The sequence below is a fragment of the Terrapene carolina genome, unplaced genomic scaffold (assembly GCF_002925995.2).
Source record: "Terrapene carolina triunguis isolate 2854851 unplaced genomic scaffold, T_m_triunguis-2.0 Scaffold238, whole genome shotgun sequence".
Lineage (NCBI taxonomy): Eukaryota > Metazoa > Chordata > Testudines > Emydidae > Terrapene > Terrapene triunguis.
The window spans coordinates 15,871,248-15,881,213 of record NW_020664589.1 but is presented as its reverse complement, the minus strand read 5'-3'; the positions used below and the strand labels follow the sequence as shown (position 1 = coordinate 15,881,213).

Here is a 9,966-nt window from a genome sequence, read left to right as displayed (position 1 = left end):
TGATGGTGATGGTAGTTTTTTTAGTTTGTTTGGGTATTTTTGGCTGGGTACACTAGTTTGCATTTGTTTCTACAAACAGATTTGAACCTGCATCTTTGCTGTTGCCTGGATGATTTTGCATGGCATTATTGTTTTTCCACTAGTGTTCTTTAAACATAAAACATATTTCTGTTACAACTGCAGTACAATGAAGTTGTCTTATAAGGTTCTGACTAACCCTAATCATTATGAGACATGTAACTAATGGTGTTTTGTATTTTCAAGGAGTGCACTAAAAAGGTGATGACATATGAGTTACTGAATAAGGTACTGTGCAACGTGTGCAGCAGAGTTTGTGCAGACCTTATATAGTGTAAAAAGCAGTTTTCCTGTGCCCATATTTGCTTGTTTTGTATATAAATAAGCATACTTCCTTCAGACTGGCCTGTCTCCAGCTATGTGGCTGGGTTGCATGCTGAGATATTTCTGTGGAAGAGAAAAGTAAAGGCGGTGGGGTAGGAGGGGGAGAGAACATCTCCCTCCTAGACTGGAGGGAGTCTAATTTGATTTTGGTGATTTGTGGCAAGTATTGTCATTTAAAAATATGAGGGACATCTTGGTGAGAGAACTGTAAACAGATACAGAATGTAGCCCTGGAATAAAACAATGTCAGATTCAGCAGCATCATTTCCTTAGCACTTATTTTGTTTATCTTCCAGTAATGTTCTGATTTATGCTTACTGGAGTCTTTGAACTTCAACTGTCTTGAACAATCTCTAGTCTATTACTTATTTTAATGTTGCTTGAAACAGGGTCACTTTTTTGCTGTGGTGCTCTGGGCAATTTCACTGCAGAGCGCTTCCCTTCCTTTGTTTAACCTGTGACCTGTGAAAACAAGAGTTAATCAAAAGTTCTAAGGTAGCTAAGAGGAAGGGGAAGTGTTCGGTTACAAATTAAATATGAGCAAGTCATAAGCCATAAATCCTCAATAGTGCTACCAGTTGTGCTACTTAAGTCACATGTGGTACAGAGTGTTTTGGTTATAAATTCAACCTCTGTGTCCATAGGTTTTTTGTTTGATTGTTTTTTAAGGATATGTAGCACGTTGGCTTTCTCTAAGACAAAATCCACATCTTATGCTTTCAGCTGGCATTTGAAAGCACATCATCTACTTCTTTCTCTCTTTTTGGTGTGATTTTTTGCTTCTTAAGTATCTTGTCACTACTCAGTGAAAGGAGGCAGACAGCATTGTTTTCCTCAGAGAAGTAAACTTATGGAATAAGTCGCCAGGTAAAACTATAGAAGCAAATAGAATAAATGAGTTTGAGGCAGTTGGACACTTAGCATGAAAGAAAAGGTTTCAATGGTATAGTGACAAAGAGAGCAAAGTGAGAGCTGAAATGAACTTCCAGGAGACATTCTTAACATTGTTGTTTACAGTGACTGTGAAGTGACCACAGCTTTGTCACACCTTCAAAACTAAGTAGCCTTTAAGTTTAAAAGAAAATTGTATTTAAGAGCAGCTAATTACCCTATCCGTGTTTTATACTAAAAAATATTCAACTATTCATTGAGAATTGGCTTGATATTATTCTTATGATACCTTTTAATTCCAGTTGTTAGGATTGGATTGGAAATTTTTATATCAGTTCTTAAAGATTAAAAAAGCAAGAAGGCCGTACCATGAGACTCAAGTGAAAGGTTTGATCCTGCAGGTTTTTTGACCCACCATTTCCTCCCAGTGGCTACCGGAAGTGCAGTATGGCCGATCTTTAAAGCATGTGTGCATATGCTTATCTATAGCTAATATAGAACGTATAATAGGATGATGTAAAATTCTAATCCTGTGAGCTTGAATGGTCACAGTACTCACAAACAAACCACCCGGGAGTTTTGCAGGTCTTCCCAACGAAATGTCATTTAAACCTCTATTCTGTAATGTGCCATCATTTATTCTGGGTGTGCCACACATTTTACAGAGAAACTGTTTTACAAATTCATGGCAACAACCAGTCTCTGAGCATTCTTAAATGATTACAGTTACATCCCCCTCTCCAGCAGATGTGATGTAAACTGCACCACCCCATGATCTGTCTCCTCCCACAGTAGGGATGGTCTTTGCAGAGAATTTTGAATCTCAAATAGTCCTTACGGTGTATTTAGAGCATATAACATTTATTGGGGTTACTTTTTATATTCTTCCACTTGTAAAGCCAAGCTCCCATAGTGCCATGAATCCAACAACAAAAACCAATGTGGGGGGGGGGGGGGGAATTAACAGTAATGCATTTAAAGAAGCCTAAAAACACCAAGGTGCTACTGCAATTCAAATTATATATAAAAAAAATTGTGATGTCCTGTCCCTTTAAATGCTTGAGCACTCGCCTTTCCCCAATGCAAAGCCTCACTTTCATGTTGCTCTCATTTTTGCAGCTAAAATAATAAAATGCGCAGGAGAGTTGTGTTTCTGTCTGCTCCCTCTGTGACTGTGTTTATCTCCTGTGCTTGGTCCAGAAATATAACATTGGTGACGCAGGATTTATATTCCATGTGTGTCCAGTGCTTGCATTGCAAGAAGAAGAGAAAAAAGTAAGCCAATACTATGCGAAAGGGGACAAAGCTCACCTAGAAGCACAAGGTGACAGCCTTCTATTCTTGCTCCTGGGACAGTGGGAACCAGCCAGCTAGAGAGGGAAAAGTAGGCAAATAAAGATAGAACAAAGGATAAGAGTTCTGCAATTACTGCTAAAATGGTTCAAACCGAGCAATGAAGTGGAAGCAAGCAGCCATCTTCGTTGACCACATGCAAGCAGATGGGCAGGTAAACACTTAGCCTGCACTGAGGATCTTTAGCTGGGAGAGGGAGCCCAAGTGCAGCCAAAGGCAGAATTCTGCATTTTGCAGTGTAAGCATACGGCCAGCAGAGCGTGATCCAGTGCAGATGGTACAGGGAAAAGAGAGAATTTCCCTGTGGGAGAGACGTCTAGGAGGCAAATAGCGCAAAGGGAGTGAGACGCTCTCATCATTATCTTCACAATTTGGACGTTTCATACCTATCTGTATTGTGGACATTCTACCTTGCTTACCTTTCAGTTTTTGGGCCAAAACATGGAATTCTATCATTAGTTGCTCCTCGTACGCAATGATGGGCGTTGCTACTTCAATTTTGCATAGGGACTCAGTGCAACAATACTGATGGACTATTATGCCTGCCATGCTCAAGCTCTTGTCAGCTCAAAAGAGCAGCAGATGAAGTGTTCTATCTCATTTTGATTGATAGGTTACCCATCCCTCGTTCAGACATCAACAAAGAAATTACTGTGGATGATGTGCTTTCTCTTGTGAAGGGAATGGTGCTATAAGGTACAGTGTTGGATCATAAGAATCCCCAGTTTACACAATTAGTGTCATGTCAACATGAATTATCTGTGAATCATGGTTGCATCTTGTGGGGAATGTGAGTGATCATTACGAAATCACGGCAAGTTCAGGTTTTAGAAGCCCTTCACGCAGGTCATTTCGGTATTATACGGATGAAGCCATAGACCTGAGTTATGTCTGGTGGCGAGGGATCAACAAAGATTTTGAGAGGAAGGCAAAGTTCTGTACTACGTGTCAGCACATTCAGCATGATCCTGGTTCAGCACAATCCCTGCCTGTTGGTTGTAGCCGGAGTCTCCTTGGACATGTATTCATGTGGACTTTGCTGGACCTTTAGAAGGTTATATGTTTTTGGTCATAGTCAACACCCATTTGAAATGGCCAGAAGTTTTCAGAATGACTTTTACTATAGCTGCCAAGACAATTGGACATCATCGTACCTTGTTTAACCAATTTGGTTTACTGTTACAGTTAGTGAGCGACAATGGACCTCAATTCTATTGTGAAAAATGTCAGAGGTTCTTAACTTCAAATGGAATTCAGCACATATGCTCTGCTTCATACTATCCTGCTATAAGCAGATTAGTGAAACACTATGTACGAACACTTAAAACATGCCTTAAGAGCTAATAAGTCTATTTGGACTCGTCAGCAGAAATTGGACAATTTCTTGCTTACCTACAGAAACACACCACACGCTACTACCCAGGAGTCACCTGCAACTCTTTTCTTGAAGAGATCTTTGCTTACCTGTTGGGACCTGCTACGTCCTGATATTGCCTCACGTGTAGCCAAATCCAAAGCTATGCAGATTGATCAATGTGAGACCTTGTCATCATTCTTTTCAAGTAGGAGACTTAGGCCTGGTCTATACTGGGGAATTTGGTCGGTATAACTATGTTGGTCTGGGGTGTGATTCACACCCTTGAACGATGTAGTTACACTGACCTAACTGCAGCTGTAGACAGCGCTAGGGCAACTAGCTACCACCTCTTGGGGAGATGGATTATCTATGCTGACAGGAGAAGCCTTCCCATCAGTTTAGGTAGTGTTTTCATTGAAGCAGTACAGTGGCAGCAGTGGAGTTGCACTATTGCAGCATTTAAAGTGTAGACAAGCCCTCAGTGTGGACTTGCAACTATGGTTGTGGAGTGAAATGCACGGGACCTGTTTAGTTCATGATAAAACTCTCCAACAGTATTTTATGGAAACAACCGATGCACCAGTTGCAGCCTTGACAAGCACTGGAGTATGGGGATGACCAGGAGGACTTTTTGTTCCTCCCGTTGAACCTCCTTCCATTACAACTGTTAATTTCAGTGGCTTGTTGGGAGAAACTTTGGTACCAGATCCAGTTGATTCCGTACCAGAGCCAATTGGTTCCTTCCCACTGGCAGTTCCTGTTTGGAATGCTGCCTCTCCAACATTACCACATTATCCCAAGAGAGAGTGAAAACCAGCTGTGCTCCTGAGCTCATAAGTTGCTTAGTGAATTGCTATTCCAGGGCAGAATAATCTATTGCAATTTAAGAGTCTGCAGTAGTCCACCCGAAATTTATAGGTTATATAGTGTTCTTGTTAGCCACATACATGATAATGGATATGTGTTTGGAAATATTTTTAAAGTAGGGCAGAGGACTGTAATGTCCTGTCCCTTTAAATGTTTGGGCACTCTCCCCTCCCCAGTGCAAAGCCTCACTTTCATGTTAGTTTCAGTTTTTTCAGCTAGAACAAAAAAGCAATCACAGCAGACAGCTGTTTCTGTCAGGTCCCTCTGTGACTGTCTATCTCCTTTGCTGCTGCATCCAGAATATAACACAAATAGCTTTTTTTGTGCATAAAAATGATACAGGGAGCTTCCATAACTAGATGAAGGTTTCATATGCCCCATTGGAAAGCTGGACATCTTCTATCCCAATTGAGATAACATTTCCTTTTTTAGCCTTGAAGGGTCATGAGATGTTGGACCTTAAACTTGTCACTGGTGAACCTCACACCAGTGTGTTTTTGGGGAGAGAAGGAGTAGCGAAATTCCGCATTTGGGAGGAGGAAGTAAAAATGTTATGGAATATTAAATGTTAGGGTGGCAGTACTGAGAGATAAATCCCTAATGGAGGAAGGCAGAGGTTGTGCTGATGGAGATGGCTTACTGAGCAGAGTACAGGAGAGGCATTCAGAGGTGCATAATCAGATCGTTTCTATGACCTGGCTTTACAATCCATAACATCACTCTGTCTGTGTGCATCCATAGAGAACAAGTCACTTTGTTTTTCTGTGTGTATAGACATGCATATCATTTAATTTCTTTTGATTTTTTCCAAGACGCTCATCCATTGCTCTGGGTGTTTTAAAATACACAACATAAAAATTATAATTGGAATGAACTGCCTCTGACACTTACTAGATTTGCTGCTCACAATAATACTAAACTTGTATGTAAACAACTATCAGCCCATTTCCTTAGTTCTACTCCCCTCCTCAGTCTCCCAAAAGGAAAACAATTGAGCTTTACAGTGCGTCTGAAAGGTTTGCAAATTTGGGTAGTGACTAATGTATTTTATGGAGAGCGATGTAAAAACTTTAGAAATGGGCTTATATGTGAAAATCTCTCTAAATAAATACATCTGTCAATTGAAAGAAAATCTCAAAGGTGCTGCTATGTCTTCCTTTAAACTATCAGGAAGAAGGAGGAGGATCCAGGAATTAGGGCACTAACATGGGAATCTGGAGACTTGGGTTCAGTTCTATGCTCAGCTAGACTTCCTTCATGACCTTGTGCATGTCTCTTCACCTGTCTGTGCTCCAGTTCACCATTTGTAATGTAGGATAATAGCACTTCCCTACTTCACAGGATTACCACGAGGATAAACACATTAAAGCTGTGAAGTGCTCAGTTTATAGAGTTTAAGGCCAGAAGGGACTACCAGATCATCTATGACCTTTTGTGTATCACAGGCCACCAACACCGCCCAGCACCTGCATCCTAAACCCAACAACCAAAATTAGATAAAAGCTTTACCACCCACGGGAAATTAGACTATTATGTACCACAGGCAGAGAATAGGAGGCACTGAGATGCACCAGTGCCCAAGGTTCCCACAAGGGAAATGATTAAGTGTGATATATCCAGATAAAGCTGGCAAGTGACCCGCACCCACATGCTACAGAGTGAGGCGATCATTCCAATCTGACCTGGAGAAAAATTCCTTCCTGACCCCACCTACAGTGATCATAGTTAAACCCTGAGCGTGACAGTAAGAACCAGCCAGCCAAGCACCTGAGAGAGAGATCTAGGAGAATCTAAGATACACTACATTTGCAATTTTTTCAAATATTATGTAGTAAAAGATTGGCAATTACTGTATTGATAAAATTAAACATTACCAACACACTGCACTGTGCAGCCACAGCAATTTAAATATATAGTTAAATGTTATGAACGGCAGAGAATTCTCGAGTCTGTAAAAGGGACTTTGTAGGTAGCATTTCCAATAAATTGCTGAAAGACACACACATCCTCTCAGGGTAACACAGAAAATACAAGGGAATTACATTAGATTTTCTGTGGAGGTGCCATTACTCCAAGGGCATTATGTTACCAGTACTGCCTCTTACATTGTACCAGTGATAACAGAGAAGGCGATCAGTCCTTCCTTGGTGAGAAATCTCCCTCATTCACACAAATAATTTGAGATTAAAGGAGAAATCTAATCTTCTCCAAGTCACAGTTATTAAACAGTTATTGAGAAAAATAACCTTGTTTCCAAAACTGAGAAGCTGGAAATGTACATTTTTGTATTAGTGGGAGACTGTTGTTGGGAAGTTAACTGCTAAAGCTAATGCTGAATTATGTAATGATTTTAATTGCAGTTAATATATGAGACTAATGGGCAGTTGAGCATGTGAGAGAAATGTGCTGCTGTCCCACATCGAGATCTTCTCTCCCTGCCCTACTCATATATAATCTGCAGCTCCATAGTATGGTTGTTTTAAGGAAGATGCTCTTGGCTGTGTGCATATGTTGTTTCTTTGCTTATACCATTGCTCTTACTACTTAACTTTATTACTGTCAGGTAGAGTCTTCTCTGATTCCTACCCAAACCCTTACCCTTTTAAGGAATTCCCCCCCCCCCCCCCCTTCCCAGTTATCTGAATACCAGTCAGGCAAATTTTGCCTTTCTAAAAGCAAAATACAGGGAGTGGAAAAATCCTGTAGAAATTTCCTTTCCTTCCCTGCAGGTCTGCCTGGTACAGTGAAGCAAGACCGTGTCTCAAGACAACTGCTGTAGGCTAGAAGCCTGCTGCATTTATACCCAGATGAAAGGGGCAATGCAGAGTCTCGTGGGGATTCTCCACTGGCTACATAAAGCTTGGTTAGAAAGCAAGGAGTCAGGCCGTGACAGCTTAGCGAACGGAGCACAGGTCCCCAAAGGCATTCTCTTGTATGCTTAATACTGTACCTTATAGAAAACGGTAGTCTAAACATCTAGACCTTTTATAGACGTGTTGGTTTGGCAAAGTCATTCTATGTTGGCTGTAATTGTGTTTGCTGAAAAATCCCCTATTTGAAACAGCAATGGTTCTGATTTCTGGATATTTTTGTATCATTCTTTCACTCACTCCCCACCCCCTCCCCGCAAGATTCTCGTATATCTCCCTAGTAGCCATGGGTGCCCGACATTCTTGTGTTGTTGCCAGCTTTGTATTATGAAACATGAATGCGTTTCATCATCACCTAAATTGGAGATGCTAATTTTCAAACTGTAGCATTGTTTGAATCCATAAAATACTGAACTAGATCAGTTACACTGAGCTGTGAATATTACTTGAGAGAGACGGGACAAAGTAGGAGTAGAAAGTGACAGGCCAGGATAATAACCATGTCCAATAAGAGAGATGAATGAGCAGTAAGGAAAAATAGGGAGTGAGCAAGTGTAATAGAAATGGCAGCATGCCTCCCCTCACCCGGAACTGTGTGCAGAATGACCGTCAGTTCAGACATTTTAGCAATGTGTAAATATAAATATTTATCTCCACTTTTTTGTATACAGAAACTATTTACTAGCTGCTGACTGAGAGTTAAAATGGAATTTGGATCCAATGTCCTTGCAGGCAACTGAATAAAACCCATAGAGTTGGCATGTTTGGCTTAATGAAGCAATACAGGAAACTCTGTTGGCTCTGTAGCAAGATAAGGTTCAGCTGTGAACTCTGGCCTCCCAACAGGGGAAAACAGTGGCTCTTTGAAGAGGTATACAACCCGACTTTGGCTTCAAAACCTCAACACTGCCATCACTAGAGAAGCCTCAGTCAGTGCAAAAAGGTGCATGGAAACTATGCTGTCACAGACAGCCTCAAACTCTGTACCAAAAGGACTCAAACTTGAACACCAGCTGATTTCTAAAGGACTACCTTGTAGCAAACAATTATTAAACCATTAAATGTCTCATTCTGAGGAGATTGGTTAGATTCTATTTATCAAGCATTGTGTGAAGTTGCAACCCAGTCAAAATTAGAAATTGAAATCTCTCTCGTTTACTACTTATATGCTATTGACAGAAATCTAGTTTAAAACAAAAATAAAACTTCTAAAATATTGTAATTTTGATTCTATAAATGGCATTTTCAGCTAAGGATCCCTGCCTGATTAAGTCTAATTCAGTATGTATTCCTTGAAGTAGGTTTTCTTTTTCATATTGTTAGCTTAAAAAAAAACCAAAAAACAAAAAACCTTAAACCCTTCTTTTGAAAAATATTTTGTGATGCTTGTATGGGCTTGTTTACCAAGTTCTTGTTAATCTCTGAGCAGGAGTTTTACTCTGAAAGGATTTCTTGTTACTATTATAATGGCTTTTAACTCTGCTGAGGTTTATTTAACTAAATGGGAAGAGAGAAACTTATCTGTCTAATCCCTCTTGAATGTTTACATTGTGATGCCAAACTAAACGTTATTTAAAGTAGTAATTCTCTCTCTGTGCAATAGTCAATATGTGGTTCCCAGAGTCACTTGAAACATATTAACATAAGCGATAGTACTGTCATATAACGTGAAAAGCTAAGTTGCTTATCAGTATATTTTGATAAGCTACTTAAATTTTACAGTAGCATTTGCTGGCTTCAAACAAATGTTAATGATGGAGTGCTGTTCACTTTATCTGTCACGTATATTGCTTCTCACTTCATTTATTACTACAAGCTGTACAGTTAGTAACCATAGGGGCCCTGATTTCTTTACAGTTGGCAGGATGTAGTCATATTGTGTAAAGGCTTTAAATCTTGTCCAACTATATCAAAAATATACTTTATTTGCTTCACAAGGCATCTGTGATTAACAGAGAAATCACTTTATGCTTCATACTCCTAGCTTGCCTGTTCACTATAGCTTAGGGGAAATTCCTTGCAGAGATTTAAAAAATAAATACACTCAAAGACCCTTGCCATGCAGCATGGTATAAAATCCAAGCAGAGCTTCCTACAGCACAGACTAGTGTCTTAGCTGTCTGTCCTTGTTTATGTGCAGTAGAAACGTCCCTACAAGGCATAGCAGTACTAAATAGACATACAGTGTGAAAAAGCAGATACATAATTTTCAGCATGTTCGCGCCT

General features: G+C 40.1%; 1 protein-coding gene across 1 annotated transcript in view; it reads left to right on the top strand.

Moving 5' to 3' along the window:
- DENND1A (DENN domain containing 1A) overlaps positions 1 to 9,966 on the top strand; it is a 343,291-nt gene that overhangs the window by 144,032 nt on the left and 189,293 nt on the right. The window lies entirely within an intron of this gene.